The sequence below is a fragment of the Topomyia yanbarensis genome, chromosome 3, assembly GCF_030247195.1.
Source record: "Topomyia yanbarensis strain Yona2022 chromosome 3, ASM3024719v1, whole genome shotgun sequence".
Taxonomy (NCBI): Eukaryota; Metazoa; Arthropoda; class Insecta; order Diptera; family Culicidae; genus Topomyia; species Topomyia yanbarensis.
Genome location: NC_080672.1, coordinates 388,940,779 through 388,968,529, shown reverse-complemented (window position 1 = coordinate 388,968,529; position 27,751 = coordinate 388,940,779).

The window sequence follows — 27,751 nt, the reverse complement described above, 5'->3', positions numbered from 1 at the left end:
TTATTCGCCTGGATCGAGACACCCCCTATGGAGGAGTGCTTTTGGGGATCAAAAAGCGCTATTCCTTCTACAGAATTAACCTTCCCTCGATAACAGGTATTGAAGTTGTCGCTTGTCAAGTAACAACCAAAGGCAAAGATCTTTGCATAGCTTCCATATATATTCCCCCCAACACCGCGATTGGGCATCGCCGGTTACATGACATCATAGAATCCCTGCCTGCACCGCGACTAGTTTTAGGCGACTTTAACTCTCACGGTGCGGAATGGGGTTGCCTTTATGATGATAACCGTTCCTCTTTAATTCACAATATTTGCGACAACTTCAACATGACAATTCTAAACACGGGTGAAATGACACGGATTCCTCCCCCACCTGCGCGCCCAAGCGCATTAGATTTATCCCTTTGCTCGACCTCGCTAAAGTTAGAATGCGCGTGGAAGGTAATCCCTGATCCCCACGGTAGCGACCATCTGCCGATCGTAGTCGCAATCAATAACGGCTCAAGGCCATTGGAAACAATCAATGTTTCGTATGACCTCACACGAAATATCGATTGGAAGAGCTATGCTGCCGCGATATCCGACAACATCGAATCTACTCAAGAACTTCCTCCGGAGGAAGAGTACAGCTTTTTGGCTGGCTTGATTCTCGACAGCGCGAATCAAGCTCAGACTAAGCCAGTACCCGGCGCGAACATACAAAAACGTTCTCCCAATCCCTGGTGGGACAAAGAGTGCTCAGACGTGTACGCAGAGAAGGCCGCCGCGTTTAAGACCTTCCGGAACGACGGGTTACCCGCTAGTTTTCGACAGTACGCGACGTTAGACAAGCGAATGAAGAGTTTGATGAAAGCCAAAAAACGCGGTTATTGGCGCCGGTTCGTCGACGGATTAACGAGAGAAACATCGATGAGCACTCTTTGGGGAACAGCCCGACGTATGCGAAATCGAAACAGTACTAATGAGAGCGTGGAATATTCAAACCGTTGGATATTCGATTTCGCCAAGAAGGTTTGTCCGGATTCCGCCCCGGCACAGAAGATCTACCGCGTCGCGTCCCGTCACGATAACGCGAACGAAACACCTTTTTCGATGGTGGAGTTCTCACTTGCTCTCTTGTCGTGTAACAATAAAGCTCCAGGGCCAGACAGAATCAAATTCAACTTGTTGAAGAATCTGCCAGACTCTGCCAAGAGACGCTTGTTGAACTTATTTAATAAGTTTCTTGAGGCTAACATTGTCCCACACGATTGGAGGCAAGTGAAGGTCATCGCCATCCAAAAACCAGGAAAACCAGCCTCCGATCACAATTCGTATCGACCGATCGCAATGCTGTCCTGTATCCGGAAGTTGTTCGAGAAAATGATCCTATTCCGCCTCGACAATTGGGTCGAAGCAAATGGCTTACTGTCAGATACACAATTTGGCTTTCGCAAAGGCAAAGGGACGAACGATTGTCTTGCGTTGCTCTCAACCGAAATTCAAATGGCCTATGCTAGTAAAGAGCAGATGGCATCAGTGTTCCTAGATATAAAGGGGGCTTTTGATTCAGTTTCTATCAACATTCTTTCAGAGAAGCTGCACCAGCATGGTCTTTCAGCGACTTTAAACAACTTTTTACTAAACTTGTTGTGGGAAAAGCACATGCATTTTTCGCATGGTGACTTATCGACATCACGATTTAGCTACATGGGCCTTCCCCAGGGCTCATGTCTAAGCCCCCTGTTATACAATTTCTACGTCAACGACATTGATGAATGTCTTGACAATTCCTGCACGTTAAGACAACTTGCAGACGATGGCGTGGTGTCTGTTACGGGACCCAAAGCTGTCGATCTACAAGGACCATTACAGAATACCTTGGACAATTTGTCTGCATGGGCTATTAAGCTGGGTATCGAATTCTCCACGGAGAAAACTGAGCTAGTTGTATTTTCTAGGAAGCGTGAACCAGCACAACTACAGCTTTTATTAATGGGTCAAACTATAGCTCAGGTCTTCACAGTAAAATATCTAGGGGTCTGGTTCGACTCGAAAGGTACTTGGGGATGCCATATTCGGTATCTGAAACAGAAATGCCAACAAAGGATCAACTTTCTTCGTACAATAACCGGAACGTGGTGGGGTGCCCACCCAGGAGACCTAATTAGGTTGTATCAAACAACGATACTGTCGGTACTGGAATACGGATGCTTCTGCTTTCGATCCGCCGCGAACATACATTTCATCAAACTCGAAAGAATTCAGTATCGTTGTTTGCGTATCGCCTTAGGGTGCATGCAGTCGACCCATACGATGAGTCTCGAAGTCCTGTCGGGCGTTCTCCCGCTGAAAAATCGATTTTGGGAACTCTCATATCGATTGCTCATTCGATGCGATATCTTGAACCCGTTGGTGATTGAAAATTTCGAAAGGCTTGTTGAGCTCAATTCTCAGACCCGTTTTATGTCCCTGTACTTTGACTACATGGCGCAAAATATTAATCCTTCTTCTTACAATCCCAACCGTGTGCATTTCATAAATACTTCTGAATCTACTGTTTTCTTCGACACATCCATGAAAGATGAGATTAGTGGAATTCCGGACCACATACGCCCACAAGTGGTTCCAAATATTTTTTATAATAAATTCCGAGAAGTCGACTGTTCTAAGATGTTTTATACTGACGGATCAAACCTCGAAGGGTCCACTGGCTTCGGTATTTTCAATCAAAAGTTCACCGCCTCCTACAAACTCAATGACCCTGCTTCAGTTTACGCCGCAGAACTAGCTGCTATTCAGTATACCCTTGGAGTCATTGACACATTACCCGCAGACCATTACTTCATCGTCTCGGATAGTCTGAGTTCTATTGACGCTATTCGCTCGATGAAACATGGAAAGCATTCCTCGTATTTTTTGGGGAAAATACGGGAGCTACTGAGTGCTTTATCTGACAAATCTTTCCAGATTACCTTGGTGTGGGTCCCTTCTCATTGCTCCATTCCGGGCAATGAGAAGGCGGACTCCTTAGCTAAGGTGGGTGCCATTGAAGGTGACGTTTTTGAAAGACCAATTTGCTTCCACGAATTTTTCAGTATTACTCATCAGAGAACCCTCGAAAGTTGGCAAACCTCGTGGAGCAATGGGGAGCTAGGAAGGTGGCTACATTCGATAGTCCCTAAGGTATCGACGAAACCTTGGTTCAAGGGGATGGATGTGGGTCGTGACTTCATTCGTGTGATGTCCCGACTCATGGCGAACCATTACACGCTGGATGCACATCTCCGACGTATTGGGCTCGTGGAGAGTGGTATCTGCGCTTGTGGCGACGGTTATCACGATATAGAGCACATAGTCTGGGCGTGCACCGAGTACAGTTCCGCCAGGTCTCGGCTTATGGACACCCTCCGGGCCCGAGGAAGACCACCCAACGTCCCGGTTCGAGATGTGTTGGCAAGCCGCGATGTCCTCTATATGTCCCTAATATACACCTTCATAAAAACCATCAATATCCAACTTTAACTGCCCCTTTTTCCTTATCATTCTCAGAAACGCTCTCTTCCACCTGTACCATACACCCACGATGGTTTGATGCGACTCCAAGGCGACACAAAACATCCCTGTCAAATGAGCCAACAAACACGGGACCTAAAGCACGAACATCACACGCACAACTCGAAATGTAGCCGATCAACATCTGAGCCGCACTACGAAATCGTCTGGAGAAACCCCTGCCATCTTAAGAACGACCACCCGGCGTCCCAGTACATGATTCTTCCTGATGAAGGCCACCCTGATTCTGTAATCCATCCGTTGATCTCCCGAAGTCTGAAACTGAAATAATGTTCTCCCCCTGCCATGTTTGTCCACCCTACTTCCCCTGACTCTTATACACAGAAGTAACACCCCTTCCCCCCCCCCCCCCTCAAATATCTTCATGAAGCATTTAGCTCTTCTTGCCTTTTCTAGTTTTAACTATTATATTATATGATCTCGTTGAAAATGCCCAACTCTACTACCACATAAAATAACTCTAATTAATGTCTCCGAATCTTTACAAAATTTAATCACGCCCTCTAATTATTTCTACTTTTAAGATAGCCGTATAAATTTTCCCCCTTAGTTAAACATTATTTGCTCCAATAATCTCATTGCTAAAAATGTCAAACCATATTGCCATAAAAACTAAATGACCCCCTAATCTTACGAAAATTATATTACCCCCTTGTATATGTATAGCTAATCAATATGTAATCCCCTAGTTTTAAGTAATTTAAAATGTAAAACAAAACAAAATTGGCACCTTTAAGCTAACGCAAACCTGCCTTATCAAATAAACGAATTGGAAAAAAAAAAAAAAAAAAAACTGAACGGAAGGTGTGGGTCACCCTTGGCTCTTCGTTTATAAAACAATGTAGTATATGTACCTGTTAGTATAGTTGTACATAGGAAATAGGTTTAAATTTAAGATAATCCGTACTACTCACGTACTATTAGCTTTAAGAAATTCGACAGATAATGTCACTACTTCCGTAACCGTACTGACTCGTTGAAGAAAGTTAGGGTTATGTGCTATTGAGCAAAAATGTGTTCACTATACGGTACTGTTTTCTTCTTCTGCCCCACTGTATCCTGCTGCATGACGTTTCCTCGTGAAACCTCACTGTCGGCAGATCTGTTACCGTCGAATAAAGCGCTTCGCTCGGTAGCGTCGCCGCCCGTAAACCTTGGTCAGGGCCAGGAACTCCTGGGATACTGGAACTAGGTTTGCTATTCGGCTCGACGTCCAAAACAGCAAGCTTTGCGGCTGGTCTTCGAATTAGACCCGCTGTGGTTCGTACCAACGCCTGTCGTACTCTTCCGTCTTGTCCAGGAAAGACTGCTTCGATCCGCTCCCGAGTCCACTGGTTCCTCGCCGCCTCGCCAACCACCAAGACCAGATCGCCGACATCCAGATCTTTAACCTCCTGGGACCACCTGCATCTGCGCGTAATTACTGGGAGGTATTCCATTAGCCATCTATTCCAGAATCCGTCGGTAATGGACCGCGCCAAATACCAGCTGCTTCTCAGTGTTGAACGACTATCTATCGGGCCAGTAGGCAGGAACTTGATGCCGGATGAATTGCCCAGCAAGAAGTGGTTTGGTGTCTGAGCTTCTTGATCTGCCGATTCCAATGGGATGTATGTAAGTGGCCTAGAGTTTATTATGGCCTCCGCTTCGAACAGGATTGTTTCCAGTGTTTTATCGTCAGGTTTTCGGGTACCATCCAGCGTCGCCCCGACCGAGCGAACGAGTCTCTCCCATGTACCGCCCATGTGCGGGGAAGCAGGTGGAATGAACTTCCATGTTGTTTGTGAGGTGGTAAACTTTTCCGCCATCATCTTTTTGTGCAATTCCAGTTTGTTGCTAGTGCCCTGGAAACAGGTGGCATTGTCCGACCAGAATTCCCACGGCATACCCCGGCTGGAGACAAAGCGTTGAACAGCCATGATGCACGACTCCATACTCAGCGAGTGTACCACTTCCAGATGGATGGCTCTGGTAGTGAGACACGTACAGAGGGCTACCCAGCGCTTGACGTTGCTTCTACCCATTCTGACAAGCACCGGCCCGAAATAGTCTAGTCCAGTGAAGATAAATGGCCGGATAAACGAAGTAAGCCGCATTTTCGGTAGTGGGGCCATAGCGGGCGGTCTCGGGACGGACTTTGAAATTCTTCACCAGACGCAGCTTCGTGTGACCTTGTCTAACAATCGACTCAGTTGCGAAATGCCGAATCGTTGGCGAAATTCGTTGAACACGATCTCTACGTTGGCGTGACGAAAGCAGCGGTGGAACCAGTCTACAAGTAAGAAGGTGATTAAATGTTGTTTGGGTAGGATTACGGGAAACTTAGCTTCGGTCAGTGTGTAGGGTGCCGCACCGATTCGACCACGACTCCGCCGAACGGACACTTGGTGTAGATGTCACTGGCCTTATCTACAGCATTATGACGTCGATCCGGTGGGCCTTGAGTTTGGACGAGTATGGCGATTTCATCAGGACAAACATCGCCTTGCGCCATCTTCCGCAGCTCTTCTTCCGCTAGTCGTAACTCATCGCTGGTAAGATTGCCAAGCTCCTTAGCTCTTCCTTTCTTCCGCCGAATGTTGTTGATAAAGCGGAGCACGTATGCTACTGAACGGTGCATTTTGGTCCAACTGCTAAACCGGGCGAATTCCACCAACGTAAAGTGTGCGAAATGACAGTGGACATTCCTTAGTTCTTCATCAGTTGGCTCAATCGGTTGTTGCATAGGCCAATTCCTTTCGGTGGTTTGGAAGAAATCAAGAGGCTGAAACCAAGGGCTGTCCATCGTCAGCTGCGGACCAATTACCCATTTCGTCGCGAGATCGGCAATGTTGAGTTTCGATGGTACGTACATCCATTCCTTGGATCTGTGGTTGTCAGGATCCCTCCAACGCGCACAGTAACAAACTTGTGATACCGTCTGTGCTCGATAGATTTAATCTAAGCGAGAACGATTTCTGAATCGCCCCAGGAATATCGCAAATTGATTGGGTAAGAGTGCTGACTTTAGATGCTGCCGGCCAAGCGAACTCCGAGGTTGGCTGCTTTCAACTCGAGTCAACGTTTTCAATGGAGCAACTTTCACTTTGGCCCCGACGAGTGCAACTTGCACGCAACTGTCACTCTCCAGTCGGAAATAAGCCACCGCAGCATATGCCATTTCGCTAGCATCCACGAACACGTGTAGTTGGAGGCGATCCAGGTTCTTAGGAAAGGGTGACCTAAAGTTGCACCGAGGTATACGGATCTGGTTTAACTGTCCGAAGAGCTTCGACCATTATCGCCACCGCCTGTTGAGATCGTCAGGAATATGTTGGTCCCATTCCGTACCTTTCGCCCACGTGTCCTGGAGGAGAATTTTCCCGTGCACAAGGAAAAACGCGACGAAACCGAGTGGATCAAATAGGCTCATAACCACTCGGGTGATTTCTCGCTTGGTGGAAATGTGATCCTCATAAAGAATGCGCTGTATTTCATCTCTCATAGCAAAGGAGTACACAAACGCGTCTTCGTATGGTATCCATTTAATCCCCAAAACTGATTCGGACTTTTCACCTCACTCCGAGTCTAGATTCTTCGATGAAGGTATTATCGTCTCTCCTATTCCCTCCACCACCGCTATTTTATTCGATGAGAAGTTTCGCAAGGTGAAGCCTCCCTTTAAATGCACGAACTTCACCTCGTTCACAACCGTTACTGCTTCCTGAGTCGTCTCGAAGCTATCTAAGTAGTCATCTACATAATGGTTATTCCGGATAGCTGTAGCGGCTCGGGGATACTGGTCGGCGAACTCCTCTGCGTTTAGGTTCTTCACATGCTTTGCGAACGCCGCGGAACAAGTGGAGCCAAATGTGGCCACATCCATCACATACACCTGAGGGCAATCCGATGGGTGGTCTCGGAACAGAAACCGTTGCGACTGGCAGGCGGGAGCTCGAATCTTGATCTGATGGGTCATATCCATTATGTCTCCACAAGCGGTGACAGGATACTGACGAAACTGGTACAGAACTCGTGGCAGGGGGGTCAACAGATCCGGTCCCTTGAGCAGCTTAGAATTGAACGACACATCGCGCACCTTTGCCGCCGCGTCCCATATCAGGCGAATCTTGTTTGGTTTCTGGGGACTACACCGAGGGGAAGATACCAGATCCGGCTTGACTCAACAGACGTCAGTTCAATTAAAGTAGCCTTGCGAGCGTAACCCTTACGCTCATACTCGAAGATCTGCTCGCGAACGCGCTGCTCTATAATCGGATCCTTTGGAAGTTTCCGCTCAAGTCCATCCAGCCGTCGGACAGCCATAGGGTAGCTGTCGGGGAAGTCTGGGTTGTCCTCTCTCCAGTCCCGTCTCATAGCCTGGCCCGAAAGGTAGACGCTTGGTTGTTTCCTGTAGCAACTTTCTTGCACGCTTGTCGTCATCGGATTCCGGAATTACACATGGGTCCAGCACTCCTGCGTTCTCCAAAGTAAAGTAGTCGCGCAGTTGCTCGTTTAGCTCTCGATCAGGATCGGACACCGCCCTGGCGTGAAAGCTAGTGATCGCCGTTCGAAACGGTTGGCCCGGAATACACCCATCAATACTCCATACTAGCCGGCATTTTGCACCAATTGGATCGCTCGGGCATCCTTCACGCAGCTTCAGCGGGACGCACGGACGTAAGTTGTCGAGACCAATAAGTAATTTGGGTTGAACTAGCACATAATCCTCTAGCGGAAGCCCTCGAAGATGAGGGAAACGCCGTGCCAAATCACCGCATCTGAGCGTTTACGAAGGCAGAACCAGCCGACTAACCGTACGAATATCAACGATTTTGTGCAACACAACCCTTACCAGCAATGGCGATACTCACGCGCTGCGATCTCGTTTCAACCCGCTTTACATTTCCGGTCCATTCGAGAGTCAGGGCTTCTGTTGGACCCGTAACCCGCAATTGCTTCGCCACAGATTCCTCCAACAGTGTGAAGGAAGAGCCCTCGTCTATAAAGGCGAAGACCGCTTGGCAAGTGCTGTTGCTGTAGAGGACTACTGGCACGATTCGGAAGAGTGGCCATTTCAGGACACCGGAGGATACGTGGCTCGCTGAGATGGCAACGTTTTCCGGAGTAGAGTTGAAAATGTGGAGGAGGGTGTGATGCTTATTGCGACATCCTTCTATTCCACATCTATTCCAGGAACGACTCGGCCATTTTCCGTGACTGTTAAGGCAGGTCCGGCATAACCCCTTCTGCTGGACCAGCTTCCAGCGTTCATCCAGACACGCGCTCTTGAATTGATGGCAATCGGCCACTCGATGGTCAGCACGTTCACACCAGATTTTCTGCTTCTGTATAACCACAAGTAGCCGTAGACTGCTCAAAGTTGCTAATAAAGATCAGCCACTATTCCGGATTTCCGCTAAATATTGGCAGGTCCTTACCCACGACGTGACGCGCTGCAATTTGCACCTGCGTTAAAGCAGGCAGCGGGGGTACTGGGGGTGCTGGAGGAAGTGGGAAGTCTTGTAACAACTGCGGCCTAGGTGCTGGAGTCGGAATTGGCGGCAGAGGTAACGGTGCGGGAGGAACCGGTACCGGCAATGGAATCGGAGATGGATTCAGCTTATTTGAAACGTCTCCCGGGTCTGTTCCACTTTCCTGCGATGCTAGCCGGTCCTTGACTCTCCCGAATGAGTCTGTGATAGAGCAACGCTTACTGCTATCTTGCGCAGCCTGTCGGACGATCTCTTTTCGTTTCTCGAACGACTCCTGTCTAATTTTCTGCTGCTCCCTTTTTAGTGTCTGTTCCGCCAGTAGCTTACGCTCACGTAGTAGGCGGCGCTTTTCCTCGAGCTGGCGTTCTTCTTTCTCCAGCTGTCGCATCTTGATTTCCCCCTTTTTGATCCTATCTTCGAACCGACCTTGGATCCTTTTGCAGGACGTATTTCTTCGGGAACATTAAGCTGTATGCCGCCGGAGGCCCCTTGCTGAGATGCGCATTTGTCGCAAGAGTATTTAATGCCACGTGCTTTCACTGCATCGTCTACTCCGGCGCATCCGAAATGCTCCCAGCTGTTGCACACGCAGCACTGTACCATCTGGTCCTCTGCGTCGTCCGGACGTGTACAGGACTTACAGTTCCGCGGGGTATGTGGTGGTGGAGAAACTGGATGATCTTCTAAAGGGCACGAAATTATTGCGACACATTCAACAGAGCATAGATTTTTTAACATTGGGTAAAAATCAACCAAATTTTGCACACTTTCTCATTGATGTGTATTGTTTACATGCTGTCAAACTCGAAGTCGTGTTTTTAGATTCAACGAAAATGGAGGTGAACCAACGCGAGTCGAGAGAACAAATTCTTTGCAAACACCTGGAATTTCCTGACCTGTCGCACCGACAGTTGGGAAAAATGTTGAACATTCATCATTCAACCGTCTCCAGAGTGTTGAAGTGGTTCCAGGAGCGGTTGACGTTGGACCACGGCAAGGGAGCTGGAAGAAAACCGGGACCGGAGAACAAAAAGACGGAGGGAAAGGTGAAGCGGATGATTAAAGCAAATCCCAACGTCTCAAGCCGTGATTTGGCTAAAAAGATCGGCATGTCGCAGAGCTACGTCCAGAATGCAAAGAAGAGAGCTGGACTACATACATACAAGGTACAGAACTACCCAAACCGCGATGAGCAGCAACAAAATTTCGCTGCTGTGTGATGGACGACGAAACGTATATAAAAGCCGATTTTAAGCAAATTCCGGGGTTGGAGTTTTTCACCGGCAAGAGCAAGTTCTATGTGGACGACAAATTTAAGAAGAAGAAAATGTCGAAGTTCACCTTCAAATATCTCATTTGGCAGGCCATCTGCTCTTGCGGACTTTCGTGACAAAGGGCACAGTGAATGGCGAGATCTACAAATCTGGGTGCCTCGAGAAGCGTCTTTTGCCGTTCTGGCAGCAGCACGACGAAGCTCCGCTATTTTGACCAGATTTGGCATCATGCCACTATTCTGTCCAAAATGGCCGTTTTAGTACTTGTGCTGACGCAGAAGTACTAAAACGTGTGCATATATCTCTAAGATTCGCCCAGATAAGCACAGAATTGTGATATTCAGTCTAAAGCAAGCACCATCATTTGCTTGACGACAAATTTATTAGAAATAAATTTATATGCCTGCTCATGAAGTTGAGATTGATGGTGGGGTATCGTATGTGTGTTTATGATGCGTGGATCTGCTAAAGCATTCAGTTACCTGTTCCACAAACTCTGCTCCAGTGAGCGAAGATTTTGAATGGCAATCGCCCTGAACGCGATAACTTTGCGTGTCCCTTCAATCTCGTATCGTGCGGACCGTAGGCGGGATTGCTGTGCCAATTAAGTTTGGGGAAATACTAAAATTAGCCACTCATTGCGACAAATCCTTGTGCTCTCTTGGTTCAGGGAGAGTGTGACTCTGACGATCTCCATATGGGGCAATCATTTACTGCTCCTAAAAATGATAGGCAGATACATTCCCTGTAAACACTTAAAGTTGTCGCTTGGGAGACCCCGCTAAATATTTTAATTTTCTTTCAAATGATGTTGATTCATTTTTTTGTTTCTATATTTTCTTTTTTAAATATTTCTATGGAAGTTATATGCGTGATTGCAATACAACTGCACAAACCTTTATTATCGTGTTTCTAGGTTAGTTTTTCATTTTTTTTGAAAAAATATTTCATTTTTTGTAAATAAGGAGCACAGTTTTAGATAAACACAAGTGCGGATTTACTCTATAATGAAAAAATTAAGGGCTCTTCGCACGGGGCGACTGTTGTGTCATTAGTGAGCGGTTATGTCACTTGTGATTGTAATCTAACGCAAATTATAGCGTTCCTAAGTATGGTTAATGTGTTGACGGTGTGGGTGAGTCTGGAGGGTATTGGTTTTATGGTGTACGTGTAGGATTGACAAACTAAACCGAAGCCAGTGGAGCCGTCGAGGCTTGACCCGTCGGTGTAAAACATCTTGTTGCAGTCGACTTCTCAAAATTTACTATGAAAGATGTTTGAAAGTTGATCCTTCGTTGGCACTTCTGTTTCAGATACCTAATATGATATTACCAGGTTCCTTTAGAGTCGAACCAGACCCTGAGATAGTTTGACCCATTAATTGAAGCTGTAGTTGCGCTGGTTCACGCTTCCTTGAAAATACGATTAGCTCAGTTTTCTCCATAGAGAACTCGATACCCAGCTGGAGGACCCAAGCAGACAAATTATCCAAGATATCTTGCAAATCTGTAATAGAGACCACGCCGTCATCTATAAGCTGCCTTAGCGTGCAGGAATTGACAAGACAGGTTAGCAAAAAGTTGTTTAGAGTCGGTGGAAGACCATGCTAGTGCAGCTTCTCAGCAAGTATTTAGATAGTAACTGAATCAAAAGCCCCCTTTATATCTAGGAAAACTGATGCCATCTGCTCTTTGTTAGCATACATTTGAATTTCTGTTGAGAGCAACGCAAGACAATCAATCGTGCCTTTGCCTTTGCGGAAACAAAATTGTGTACCTCACAGTAAGTCATTTTCTTCAACCCAATTGTCGAGACGGAGCAAGATCATTTTCTCGAATAACTTTCGGGTACAGGACAGCATTGCAATCGGTCGATACGAGTTGTGGTCGGAGGCTGGTTTTCCTTGTTTTTGGATGGCGATGACCTTCACTTGCCTCCAGTCATGAGGGACAATATTACCCTCAAGAAACTTATTAAATAAATTCAACAAGCGTCTCTTGGCAGAGTCTGGCAGATTCTTTAACAAGTTAAATTTGATTCTGTCTGGCCCTGGGGCTTTATTGTTACATGACAAGAGAGCAAGTGAGAACTCCACCATCGAAAACGGTGTTTCGTTCGCGTTATCGTGAGGGAACGCGACGCGGTAGATCTTCTTGGCAAAATGGAATATCCAACGGATTGAATATTCCACGCTCTCGTTAGTACTGTTTCGGTTTCGTAAGAGCCGGGCCGTACCCGAAAGAGTGCTCATCGATGTTTCTCTCGTTGGTCCGTCTACGAACCGGCGCCAGTAGCTACGTTTTTTGACTTTCATCAAACTATTCATGCGCGTTTCCGCCATCGCGTACTGTCGGTAGCTAGCTGGCAGCCCGTCATCCCGGAAGGTCTTATACGCAGCGGCCTTCTCCGCGTACACGTCTGAGCACTCTTTGTCCCACCATGGATTGGAAGGACGCCCGCGTGAGTTCGCGTCTGGTACGCGTTTAGTCTGAGCTTGAATCGCGGTATCGAGAATCAAGCCAGCCAGGAACCCGTACTCTTCCTCCAGAGGAAGCTCTTGAGTGCACTCGATTTTGTCGGATATCGCGGACGCGTAGCTCTTCCAATCAATATTTCGTGTGAGGTCATACGAAACATTAATTGTATTCGGCGGCCCAGAACTGTTAGCAATATTAATTAAGATTGGCAGATGGTCGCTACCGTGGGGATTTGAGATTACCTTCCACATGTAATCTAACCGCAGCGATGTCGAGCAGAGGGACAGGTCTAAGGCGCTCGGATGCGCTGGAGGGGCAGGAATTCGTGTCATTTCACCCGTGTTCCAAATGGTCATATTGAAGTGCTCGCAAAGCTCATGGATTGAGGTAGATCGATTATCGTCATGATGGCAACCCCATGCCGTGGGAGTTAATCACCTAAAATTAGCCTCGGTGCGGGGAGTAGTTCCGCAATATCGCAAAGCCGTCGATGGCCAACTAGCCCTTTTTGATCTCAAAAAGTACTCCTCCGTAGGAGTCAGTGTAGATCTATTTCTGAAGTAAGCCATGTCTCGCTTAATGCAAATGAGTCGCATTTCAAGTTATTTAGTAAGATTTTAAAGGAATCGATTTTTGGGATAATGCTTCTACAATTCCACTGTAGAACAGCGATTAAATTCGTGACCTCGTTCGATGAATTAGCCATCGAAGGATACAATCGCCATTTCGCAGTGAACTGCATCAAGAACGTTTTTCCTGCGGGGAGAAAACTTATCAAGATGCTTTTAAGGGGGTCAGAAATATTTAAAGCTGTAAGAATACGGTCCACAATGTTAGAGAAATTTATTATACCAGCGCTGGTTGCTTTCTCTGGCTGAGATATTGGAATACTTGGGGTTTTTGAGGTTCCTGGAAGCGCTGGGAGTTCGTTTTATGAGCTCAGGTTTCTGAACCCGGGAGCGACTTGCTTCGGTTTTGCACCAGTACTTCCTTGAGTGGTTATTTTACGGGGGCCATGAAGAGACACCGTCTGGCCTTTACGACGAAGCTTGAGAGAGAAAATTTTCCTCCATTTTCTATGGATTCTAGTCATAGGAGAAGATGTTCCCTTCAGGGGTTCATCACAAACGCATTCGTCAGTAGACAAGTTGGTATAGATGTTCGTAGAGACCGGTGGCGTAGCTATCTTAAGCATTTCTGCAAAAGATCGCTTAGAGCGTCTCTGAAGGGAACGCTTAAGATTCTCCTTGCGCTGTTTGTACGCGGGATATGAAGGGAGATCATGTGGGTTTCCCCGACAGTAGAGACAATTTTCGACATCCCTTCCACAGGAATCATTCGCACGATTCCCACCGCATTTCCCACAACAGACCTTATTGCTACAATGGGAGACTGTGTGCCCCAATTGTTTTCAATTAGTACAGTTCATGACCCGCGGCACAAAGAGGCGAAGAGGTAGACGAACCTTGTCAAAGATGAGGTGCTTTGGTAGAGCAGAGCAGGCGAAGTTAACCCGATAAGAGTCTGAGTTGACGTATATATTCTGCCCGGCAGATGCTGGATGCAAACGTTTGCACTCCAGTATCTTTACTGGCGTCAGCATGGGGTCTTTGAAACAGCTAGTCCCATATCTAGCAGGTCCTCGCTACTCAGACTCGAATCGGAAACGACCCCACTGACTCCAACCCTGTTAGTTGGAATATACACCCTGTACTTCTTCGTGAAGGGCCCGTAGCCATACGCAATATCATACGCCTGATTTAAACTGTTAACAACCACCCGAAGCTTATCAGGGCGAATTTTCGATATTTATTTCACGGCCGAATACCGATCCGTCAGAACTCGAGAAATCTGCAACAGATTCAAACACTTTTTATCTTTGGTCCTACAGAAGATCACGAAGGGTCCGGTGGCCGAGCTTGGATGTACTTTGAGCCGGGGAGCCGATTTTGTTTCGACGTCAATCTCACTTTGAGATGAACCGCCGTCAGGGGAGATCATTTTTGCACGGGCCTATTACCCAGAACCAAGAACCAAGAAGGGGAAACGTAAACTAATACTTAACTTGTGCATGTAACGGTATCCAGATGGCTTACTAGAAGAGCACTGCTTCACTGGTCACTGGCCGGCTAACGGTACTCAGAAACAGAAACACAAAAGAAGGGGGAAACATACTGAAACCTCGACGAGACGGAGAGAGCGCAAGATAACCTTGAACACGGATTAGTACAATTCTTTGTCGCTATAGACTGCACGGACTGACAATATAACCCCTCTGCCTCGACTGAGCGCACGTAAACGAATGGCATTCAGGGAACGTGCCATTTAAGCCAATATATTCTGATTCCTGATTGCCCATCTATCAATGAAAATTGGCATCTATTAACAGCATGCATAACAGATGTTGCAATACTTACGCAAGCGCATTGTTTACGAAAATAGCCTTAAACGCATCATGAAGCACGAAGAATTCCGTTCAACTATAGACGCCTCCTTCGTTCAATAGTGCCTAGAGGCTCCGAGTGGTCTTAAGGCGACCCTGCATCTTCCCACGCAAAGATGGTTCTTGCGGGACATCACGCTTGACTAGGGGCTTGCTCAGGAACACAAATTGTGTCTCCGTTTTTGGAGCTAGCGTCAAACCGGCGCTAGCATAGTCCTATCACTAGGTTAGTTTCGAATTCTGATGAGACGAAGTCGAATGGCAAATTCCATAACCAATTTTGTTAAAAACTTTAAAACTGCAAAGCCACTTTCGAAGTAAAATCTAGGCTATGGGCCTGATAAACAGTTCAATATAATCTCCTGCAGTGAGACCAATGCTGAATAATGTAATCCAGTTCCACTAATGTTAAAAAAGATGGGTGGGTAATGTCTGCGACATAACCGGAGAGATGTAGAATACATAAGGAACACGTTCTTCAAATATGTTGATACTCATTAGGATTTTATTGTGACCACGACACCCCATTTCAATATTTCTGAATAAACAGAAGGTCGAGTTTGGAAAGTTTGTAACTTTCATTGTACTTAACCAAATTACACAATGTTCGCACTAATGATTCAGAAATATGATCAGGAATCTTCTGTTAGATTTGTAAGTATGTATAATTTACATGAATAAAGAAAAATTGATTTTCAGGAATCAATTATTATCTGTTCTTCCATTGGCCAGTACTACGCGACTTCCTCATGCTAACAATTAATTTCATCGTTAGCCATCTCCCTCACCAAGGCCAACAACGCCAACAAAACCGGTCCTTTTCAGGACCACCATCATTTTTGTAAAGAATAATTTGAAATATTCCTCGCCCAAATCACCTTTTGTCCGAAAATTCCAATGAGTATCAACATATTTGAAGAACGTGTTCCTTATGTATTCTACATCTCTCCGGTTATGTCGCAGACATTACCCACCCATCTTTTTCAATAACAACATTCCAACAATATTTTCAAAGAATGTTGCAGATTTGAAAAGAAGGAAGGAAAAGATTTTCACAAATTTAAATTCTTTTGTCTTATTTGTTAGCGGTGATACTGGCCATGGGATGGTGGGGAACACCCACATTCGTTTGTTATGATAGTATTAGCAGCAGAAAGGAATGGAAAAGCAGTGCACGAAAACGAGCGAGAGAGGATAATTTAAATTCTCTTTCTTTCTTTCCACACATCGTATTTCTTATATTGCTTTCTGAAAATTATTTGTTATACACCATAAAATGTAAATTTCAGTTTAACTCTTATTAGAACACAATTAATTGGTCCTGTAAAGAACCGTTTATTGTTTTATTGCGGGAGCATAATTCAGACGCACTCCCCGCGGACACGGTGAGCCAGTTTAACTCTTATTAGAACGCAGATTAGTTTCTCTGTTGCCCTTTAGTTGGGGCGAAATTCTTGCAGGGCGACAGTTCCTGATCGGGTTGTGATGAGTCACCAGTAGCTGGGGCACTTTTTCCGACCGTCGTCATCGCCAACTGCTTTCCTTCGGTGGACTGGCTGCTTGCTAGTGCTTGAACGAATACGAATGATGCGAAAAACCGACCGACCAATATTCATATATGAACACACGAGAAAGCACTACTATTGCTCTCTCGCTCGTTTTCGTGCCATTCTTGTGCCTTTCCTTTCCGTTCGGCTACCAATACTAGCATAACCAAAACGAATATTCTGTCTTTCCATCGCATTCAATCTAGTGGCCAGTGCTAGCAAACTTGCATGTTCAGTTTTTCAATAACAACATTCCAACAATATTTTCAAAGAATGTTGCAGATTTGAAAAGAAGGAAGGAAAAGATTTTCACAAATTTAAATTCTTTTGTGTTATTTGTTAGCGCTGATAAAGGATATTTAGTTTGCTACTAGCAAGGAGCTGCACAAACAAATCGATTTATGTAGTTAATCAACGGAAGCTGTCAAATAGTTCAATAAAATAATTCAAATTGTAATAGCGACATGCAATTGTGGCAACACTGGCCATGGGATGGCGGGAGAATACGCACATTCGTTTTCGTTATGAAGGTATTAGCAGCAGAAAGGAATGGAAATGCAGTGCACGAAAACGAGCGAGAGAGGATAATTTAAATTCTCTTTCTTTCTTTCCACACATCGTATTTCTTATATAGCTTTCTGAAAATTATTTGTTATACACCATAAAATGTAAATTTCAGTTTAACACTTATTAGAACACAATTAATTGGTCCTGTAAAGAACCGTTTATTGTTTTATTGCGGGAGCATAATTCAGACGCACTCCCCGCGGACACGGTGAGCCAGTTTAACTCTTATTAGAACACAGATTAGTTTCTCTGTTGCCCTTTAGTTGGGGCGAAATTCTTGCAGGGCGACAGTTCCTGATCGGGTTGTGATGAGTCACCAGTAGCTGGGGCACTTTTTCCGACCGTCGTCATCGCCAACTGCTTTCCTTCGGTGGACTGGCTGCTTGCTAGTGCTTGAACTTGAACGAATACGAATGATGAGAAAAACCGACCGACAGATATTTTTATAATCGCGCTAATATGCACTACTATCACTTTCGCGCTCGTTCTCGTGCCGTGCATGAGCCTTTCCTTTCCGTCCGGCTTCTAATGGCCTAACCAAAGGAATATGCCGTCTTTCCCCCACCAACTGCTCTCGTCAAGCAACCCAATGCGAATAATCATAGGAACAAACATGTAGTGGACCTATATATAAACTTTTCATTATTTTATTGTTCGGTTGGTCTACCAAAGTGACGGCTGTGTGCGGGATGGGCTGAAAATTTTCACTTTTCCGAGTCGTTTTCGAAAGATTTTTCAAAACACAATTTTTTGTTATTAGTGCATGTTATACATACTTCAAATTTTAATACAGCATAGAGGAACATATTTTCAACAAATTGGCCTAAAAATCAAATCATTCTGTTAAGTATGATAAAAGTTATTAACGTTCAAAATCTGACGCGGCGCCGCAGCCGATATTTTGAAACGGGACCCCTATATTGAAAGCTTAAATGTATTCTACATTAAAATAATTCCACTCTTTGGACACAAACTGCTGGAGCCAAGAATCCAATGCTCGAAGATTTCGGGGCCTACTGTGCACCATTATTAGTTTTCACGAAAGCCGGAATTTATTCATGATATATTTTCTATAACGATATCCTCATTTCAATTACCATACATGGCCATCCAGAAACCACTGTGCGACCCAGCACTCAACCCAAGGGTGACTCTTCAAAGCAAATCGATGCGTGCTAATTAGTAAACTATCTAAATCGACCAAAATATTTCGAAAATTGATATTTTGTGCCATTTCAGCTCACTTCGATTAGGCATTAGGGCCGGGATTTGCCGGGAGAACCGAAACCACAGCGGGTTTATGTCCGAGCCATTGTCAGTTGATGATTTCTGCCTATCAACATCCCAATTTAATTTGCGATTTTCCAATTTTGCTTGGTCGTTCTACTTGCTGAAATGTAATTATCCGAGGGAATTTCGCTTGTGGAAAATGCATAACATCCACAGGGATAATCTGCTCAGTAAAGAGTAACATTACTATTATTAGTTTGAGTCATTGTTTCAATTAGTGAAGTGTTTTTTTTTTATTTCTTGCTTCACGTTTGCTATAGTTGTTGGAACCAGCGTTGCTAATATTTTATAATTGATTATTTAATGGCAAATTTTTCATGTTGGTAATTGTGGAAGAGCTCCAGCTTCAGAAAGCAATAAATTCGCCATGCACAAGAAACTTGGAACACAGGTGTTAAAAAGAAATTGTCTACTAAATTGAACCGGTTAGCAACACTTCTAAGTAAAGCATTTTTGATGACAAAATTGTCATAAACGATTCACAAGAACTGGATTTACCACTGCTGAGCAGATCAAAAATAAGATACATCGTAGACATCTAGCAAAAATACTATCACTTTCGTTCAATACAGATACACACCTAAACAACAAGCTGTGCCGATGTAAGCACCGGCCTGTTATTCCCCCCACGCCCTGACCTATCATGCTGACCAAACCAGCCCCAATAAATGGTACCTACTAGCGACACGGTCGGTATCACAGAATAAACGGTTTCCTTCATCGCCTTAATTGTTCCTTCTTAACCTCAAACGGGTTGCCTGTGGTTTTGCCAAGTAATGCTGTATCACAGTCACTACTGTAGCTAGCTGGCTAGTACCACCACCCGGAACGGGTGTTCCGAAATTTATCGGATATTCCAGTGCCCCATCCCAGTGCACGTTTTGTGGAAAGCCACATTCAATGCTACTTGGGCGCAGCGTAACCCCCCCCCCCCCCTCCTCAACGTCCGACCGGAAGCACAATTATCGCAGAGAAGCCGATTGTTCGTTCGTTCCAGCAACACCCCAGTGTAGGTAACAACGCGCCGAAGGAAAAAGCATAATTTTGAACAATCTACCCCAACCCATTGCTACAGCCTCCGAAGGAGCAGCATCTCAAGGCGAATTCGATGGGAAAACTATTTTCCCGAGCGACTGTTCAAGCTATACCGCACAATTTATCAGCAACGCAATGTTCTGTTCCAATTCTTCCGCCCGAGATTGGCCAGCAGCGGCGAGCGGGAGCACGGAAGTGTGGTTGCTTTCGAAACTTGGCAAACAGCAACTATTCGTCCTGTTTTTACTGCTACTAACACCAAAAGCGGGAGAATGTTCCGTTAATTACAATATGACAGATTTACCCCGGGTAAAGCGATTGCAAACTTGGGGGTGAGCGTTAAATATGGCACTTGAAGTTTGCGCCCAGACGAAGATATGCGCGCGGGCGTTCACGTGGGTGGATAAATATTTGGATCACCACCACCGTCACCGCCACCACCATCAGCAGCGTTGTTTCTGATTGTAGCAAATATTTGCATCGCACTCTACGAGTTTAGCGAAAATCTCGGGGGGAAATTGTTGCGTGCCAGTCCGCACATTCCAGCAGCTATCGCCTATCGCGTGGCAGGACCGACGAGTGGTACTGGAACGAAAAGATGTTTATGTTATTTCACTCCGATGCCGGCGGGATCTGGGTGGGGGGCGAACGGAAACCGGCTTAGTTTTGTGGTTTTGTGGTTTTTATCATCTTGATAAGTAATTGTAGTCTAACTTTACTGGAGAATTTGTGGTTGTATGCCATTACTTTTGACCGGCGTTAGTAAGCCTTATCTTGCAACATTCGTTCGGGAGAAATGGGAATGCTTTCCAATATACGAAACGAATTGAAATAGATTATTTTTCGACTTTAAATAACATAACACTAACCGTCTGTCCGTCAATAGCAGATACAAAAACAACTTGTATCCGTCACTGTTTACCTGATTGCAAACTTGGTTCGACAAATTCTGAATTTTTTTGACGTTTATAGTGTCCTAATATATAAATGAGCGAAACAATTTTTACACAGCGCCAGATAATCAAATTTGAAAAAAATTTGAAAAAAAATACAGTGTCTGAATCCTTCATTTAAGGATTGCGATATACAACCAATCTATTGATAGTGCTTATAAGTATTACATTTATATCAAAGCTCATTGAGTTTCCTCAACGAGCCATCAGCAAGCAGGTTTCATAGCAAAGGTGACAGAATGCCACCCTGATGAAAGCCGTAATTACTCAACTTTCTCATCTCTGCCTGTCTCAGTGAAGAGCAAAGAATGCGGTTACTAAGCATTGCGTTTATGCAAACCCCCCAGACCGCGCGTCGCTTCCAGAATAGACTGGAAGGACACGTTGTCAGAAGTACCCTCAATAGCTAGGAATTTTGGGCGAGAAGGCCTTTTTAATTGTTGTGAGGAGGATATTCAACTAAGCCAACGTTCCTGTTTTTATTTTGCGCTTATATGTTTATTTATTTCTTACCAGCGAGACACCAAATTGAATACATGCTTTGTTATCAACAATAAATTTCAACATATCAACCACCTTCACTTATACGTCAGGAATACCTCAAGGAAGCCACTTGGGACCGATGATATTTCTGCAATGCTTCAATGGTGTACATCTAGTCCTGAAGACTCCACGATTGTTCTTCGCGGATGATCTTAATATTTTTCATCTAATTAAACGAACTGAAGATTGTATATTTTTCCATCAGCACATTCAAGTCTTTGCTGATTAGTGTAATACGATCCGCAGGTGTATGAAGCCAATGAATTGTTCGGTAATATTATTTTCTTGGAAGAAAGATTCGATTTATTTTACCTACCGTCTACTAGAAACAGAAATCGAACGTATCAGTCACGCGAAGGATCTGAGAGTGATTCTGGTTCCCCAACGTTTTGTTTAAACGTCTTCTCGAGTACTGGAATCTTCAGGATAGACAAAAATGTTACGGATATTTATTGTCTCAAATCGCTCTACTACTCTTTATCACGATCAATCCAAGAATATTGCTCTGAAGTGTTAAGCCCAAACTACAATAAAGGCATCCGGGGACGGGTATAGCGTAGTTGGTAAACCGATTGCCTTGTACGCAGCGCACCTGGGTTCGATTCCCAACCTCGCACATAGGGTTAGAGATGTTTTCAAAAGAGATTTCTCTAACCCGAAAAGAGGCGAATGACCCTAAGGTTAAAACCTCTATAATCAAAATTTAAAAAAAATGAAGGCGTTGAGAGATTAGAGACCACCGCTTTTACTTGTCGCGCTCCGTAGATTGCCGTGGAGAGATCCTGCCCGACTACGTAGCTATAAAAATCGGTGTCAGTTGATTCAACTTTGGGATGTTCATCGCTGACACTCTGCAAGGTCGTATAGATGCCCCAGCTACTTTAGAACAAATCAAGATAAACGTCGCTCCTCAAACATTACGCACCAACACTATGTTCCGAGTACAATTTCGATGCCATCCCTGGTCTACAATGAATTTTTAACCAGGTCGCTTCAGATTTGAACGTTTATCGACTAACTCTGCTTACACGTTTTTTCATACTTTTTAATCAATTCGTTGAAATTATTTGTCCTATTCATTTTTTTTAAATTTTTTGTATGACTGTTGCTCTTGTATACGACTTTTGATTGTTAGAAATAAGACTATTTAGGGCTTTGATATACCTGTTGACGTATAAAACAAATAACTGATTTAAAATAAATTTTGGGGCTCGATTTTTGCAAGGCAGATTAAAGGTTGCTTTCGATGGTAAATTCGCGAAAAAAGTGATGATTTGGCAAGAAAATTGTTCCTGTGGCAAGAAAATCAGCATTTTTGTGACGGATAAGACTAATAATTCGGAAGTATATAAAAGGGTGTGCCTCCACTAAATGAATTTTACCCAAGTCAAGTTACTTTATGATCAGATCTAACCAGTAGCCATAACGGCAAGGACTTGCAGCAATGGGGTTCAGTTCATCCCTAAGGAGCTGAATTCAAATAAGTGTCCCCTGTTCCGTCCACTAAAGACATATTGGACGATTCTGAAGCGTGTACTGAAAATTTAGGGAGGAGGGGCGGGCATAGCGTAGTTGGTAAATCGATTGCCTTGTACGTAGCTCAACTGGGTTCGATTCCCAACCCCGCACATGGGGTTAGAAATTTTTATAAAGAGATTTTTCTAACCCGATAAAGAGGCGAATGACCATAAGGTTAAAACCTCTATAATCGACATAAAAAAAATTAGGGAGTAGTCATCAGTGACATTGTCTAAAACACTGATAATTTTTTAGGCATGTACCCCAAAATGAGAACTAGAACTAGTAGTTTTGCACTCGCTTGATTACAGCTAATCATGTATCGTGAAACAACTCTATCTTTAAAATTAGTGATTCAGTCTCCTCTAACTCGGCTAGTTACGGGTAGTAATAGCACGTAAAGCAAAAAAAAATATTTTTTTTTTTTATTACTTTGACACTGCGCGAAGACAAAGAACAATGTGTCATATTCCTGCTATGTGAAACTACACCGTAGCGGTTGATGTTAAGTATTGTCGTACTCATGCGTCTATTCGTGGGTGCAAGAACGGTGACAAAGATATGGCACTAAAGTGAGATGATTTGAGTTTTAAAAGAACCTTTTCCCAGTTGTTCTAAAATTTGCCGGTCGATAATTAAGCGACAAGCCCGACCAATAACTTACCTGACAGGGGACGGGCATAGCGTAGTTGGTGAATTGATTGCCTTGTACGCAGCTCACCTGTGTTCGATTCTGAACCCCCGCGCATAGGGTTGGAGATTTTTCAAAAGAGAGTTCTCTAACCCGAAAAGAAGCGAATGCCCCTAAGGTTAAATCATATATAATCAAAATAAATGAAAAAACTTACCTGTCCCGATGAAATAATATTTTGCTTGTTTTTGGTCAGACCACGCCATGAACGCCAGATCACGAGTCAGTACGGTGGGCAGACGGCATAACAAGTATGTGCTGCTTAAAATCATCTAGTACTCTCAAAATCAGTATATAATTTTTGAAAACTGCTGTTTCTCGACCTGTGTAATGACTGACGCTAGTACCCAAAAGAAGAATTGTTGAGCGTGGAAATAAAATAAATTGAAAAGATTTTCAATGTGATAATAAGGTGCTCTTTTTAGGATAGCATAGCCCAGAGATAGCTTAGGAGCTTTGCATGTTTAAATTATGATTTTATTGACCAGATTTTGAATTCTTAGTATTCTGATCAGCAAAACACGTGTAACATTCTACCAGAAGATTTTGTTTCTTAGGCGGTACCTTCTTTAATTCCGCGGTTTGGCGCGCTTTTAGATTTAATTACTTTTTATCGTTTCTACCTTCTTCTAATTTGATATCATATTTGATATTTTGGATGACATCGAATTTCCCCTTCAACATTCGAAGCGATTCCTGGTGATTCCCTATGAATAATAACGTATTTAATCGGCGTACCTTATTTAATAGATAGAGATTAAACCGCACTTAATAGAAAATCAAAACCAAACGCACCGCTACAAACTAATTATGTCGGCGCAGAGCGACTATTGGATACCAATGAGAACGTTGCTTATGCAACATACTCGAAAAATCATGTTTTCCATTCGTTGTAAATATTTTGAAATTTAAGACAAGATCGTTGTAATTATTTTCAACCCATTAGTTAAATTTTTCTTCTTTTTTTCGACTATGTTAGTCACATTTTCTTTTTTACATTTTAAAGACATTCAATTAGCTAGAGATTACTGGGTAGTGAAAGTTATGAAAATTAGAGCCATAGTACTCAAGTGAGTGCAAGGATGTGAAGTAAACAGATCGGAAAACTAGAAGCGGCAGGGTCATTAGAACAGGCCTAATATCGTACGGGCTTAATTTTTGTCTTCTGCTAATGAGGGTCGAGCTTAGGCAGCATAACTACGAATCACCCGAGTTCACTAGCATGTGTCCTGGTATAGATAGATGTGTCCATCTTTACCGTGACAACCGATCGTCTAGAAAGAATACTTGATTTGAAACGTTTTCATATTTTTGTAAGACTTCGGTATATATTCGATGAGATTGAAATTATGGACGCTTTAAAACTGCTGAGCAAGTTTTTGAGCTTTTTGTTCGTTTGTAAGAAGTATGTGGTCACCTTCTTTCAAAGCTGGAATTGGTTTCTGAGGTTTCTTAAGAACCTTAGAAAGTTTCCAGAAAGGTTTAGAATTTGGCTTGATTTGTTCAACCTCTTTCGCGAAATTTTCATTTCTGAAGAGTGTGAATCTATGCTTAATTTCTTTTTGTAGATCCTGATAGATACATTTCATAGCAGGATCACGAGAACGTTGATGTTGACGTCTTCGAACATTCTTCAAGCGAATCAGAAGTTGAAGATCGTCGTCAATAATAGGAGTATTAATTTTTTTTCTGTGTTGCTGGTACTGATAAATTTCTAGCATCAACTATAGAATTACTTAAATTTTGTAATGCCGTATCAATGTCAGCTTTATTTTATAAATCAAGGTCATGATTTAAATTATTCTCAATATAAGTTTTGTACCTTTCCCAATTCGCTTTGTGATAATTGAACACTGAGCTAATGGGATTGGAAACAGCTTCTTGAGAAAGTGAAAAAGTTACTGGCAGAAGATCAGAATCAAAGTCAGCATGTGTAATCAATTCGCTACAAAGGTGACTTTGATCTGTCAAAACCAAATCAATTGTTGATAGATTCCTTACAGACGAATAGCACGTAGGACCATTCGGGAACAAAATTGAATACTAACCAGCAGAGCAATCATTAAAAAGTAGTTTACCGTTGGAATTGCTTTGAGCATTATTCCAGGCTCGGCGTTTGGCGTTAAAATCACCGATTATGAAGAATTTCGACCGATTTCTGGTAAGTTTTTGTAAGTCTCCTTTCAAGAAATTAATTTGCTCGCCAGTGCACTGAAAAGGCATATACGTTGCAGCAATAAAAATGATACCAAAATCAGTTTCAACTTCGATACCCAAACTCTCGATCACTTTGGTGTCAAGAGACGGCGTAACGGAATGTTTGATCCTGCGATTAACCGCTATTGCGATTCCTCCGCCGAATCCAACAATTCGATCAAATCGATGAATAACAAAATTAGAGTTACTCTTCAATTTAATATTTGGTTTTAAAAAAGTTTCGGTCAAAACGGCTATATGCACATTATGTATCCTCAAGAAGTTGAAAAATTCGTCTTCGCACGTTTTTAAAGAATGAGCATTCAAATTTAATAAATTTGATAAATGATTATTTAAAGTCATTGTTAAATTTTAATTTCATTACAATTTTGTTAGCAAATTCCCACCCGCTTGAAAAGCTTCAAACATGGAGGTAGAGTTTAACATAGCAATCATCATAGGTAACATAGAGTCTTGCAGGTATTTTAATTTTTCTTCTGTTACGCTACCTAGATCCATTGGACTAAAGGAAGCGTTGGGTGCAATCGAGTTTGTAGGCGTGGTAACGGCAGCCGTTATTTTGGCCTTGTTACCTGTCACTGAAGCATAAGATGACACACCATTGTAGGATGGTGTGACGGAGGTAGAAGAAGTTGTTAATCTATTTTGAATCGGATTAACACGTTTCGACGTGTTTTCTTGAAGTGTACCTGAAGGAGTAGGTACATTTTATATTTGTTGTTTTTGTTGTCTAGAACGAGAATTAGTATTTTTTTTTTTGAAAAGGACAACCCCAGAAATTCGACAAATCAATTTTTTGTGCCGTGCCCAAAGCCTTGGCAGACGACACTGGGTCAGATTTTGAATTCTGCCCCTATGATGTCTATAATGTTCCCACACACCAAAAAATCTGAATTTTATCGTTGACGTAATTGCAAACATGACACAATTCAACAAACCGTAATTTACGAACTGACAGAACATTGCCGTGTTCCATTTAATTTTACATGAAACATATACTTTACATGCGCAATGACTTAAAATTACACTTCCTACCATTCAGAACAAATGCTGTATGTGGAGTAAAATTACATGATTTACGAAATTAAACGTCATGTAAAATTAAAATCAAACGTAAAACTAAGTCATTTTTGATGCTCGTATATGTCATGGTCAGGAGACGTAAATTTACACTACTTTACTCGCACGTGGAACATAAAACGTGCTTTTTCAAATACTTTCAAATTATTAACCTCGTTACGGTTAAAATGAATTAAATAAAGCTCCTGGATAATTCTAGAGCGTACTGGCGTGTTATCGCCGCTAGCCTTCCTCTTCATAAGAATAACGTGTGAAGGAGAAAAGCCAAGTAAATTTTTCAATTCGTTGGATATTTCATCTAAACTTTGACCTTGTGGTAGCCCACAGCTTTAAATGGTCTATCTGTCTTGAAATCATATGAATAAAATTTATATAACTTCTCCGTACGATACTGGAGTAGTCGTTTGTGGCCACTCAATTCCTCCGCTGTAACTCGACATTCTCCTCTTCGGCCAATCTGAAAAGAGGCTTCACGTTCGGAAGGAACGTCGAAAGCTCAGTTCGAAAGACTTTGAAGTGGGAGATCATCACTGTTATAGGCGGAGGTGATCGCGTTTTCTTCTCATTGGCATTATGCACAATGCGAGGAAATTTAGAAATTTCATCAGCTTCACATTCGGATTAAACATCGAATGAGTTGCTGTAGTCAATTGAATTTTCGGCTGGAGAAGATACCCGTTTCCGTTTAGCTTTAATTTTTGGCACACGGCCTTTCTGGGAGAACCCAGGCATGTTGGAATAATTAAATATTTCTTTAGGCTGAATTGTTCTTGAAAAATGTTTTAGTCTTGAAAAAGCCTGATTGAGTAGAAAAACTACAAGGGACAGCCCTATGGGGTTGTACGAATTGCAGACGTAGGACTGCAACACGTGAAATATTTAATTTCTTATTACATTTGGATTAATAATTAATCAAACATTTCTTTCTACAGTTCACTTCATGGATCAAACCGTCTTGCTCATCAGGTCATTTTCTTTACAATGAGCGATTGAATCCGATTAAAGAAAGCAGACAGAAAACTGTGATGGAAAACCGAACTAATATCTGGAACTGCCTTAAAATTAAAAAAAATCTATTGTGTGCG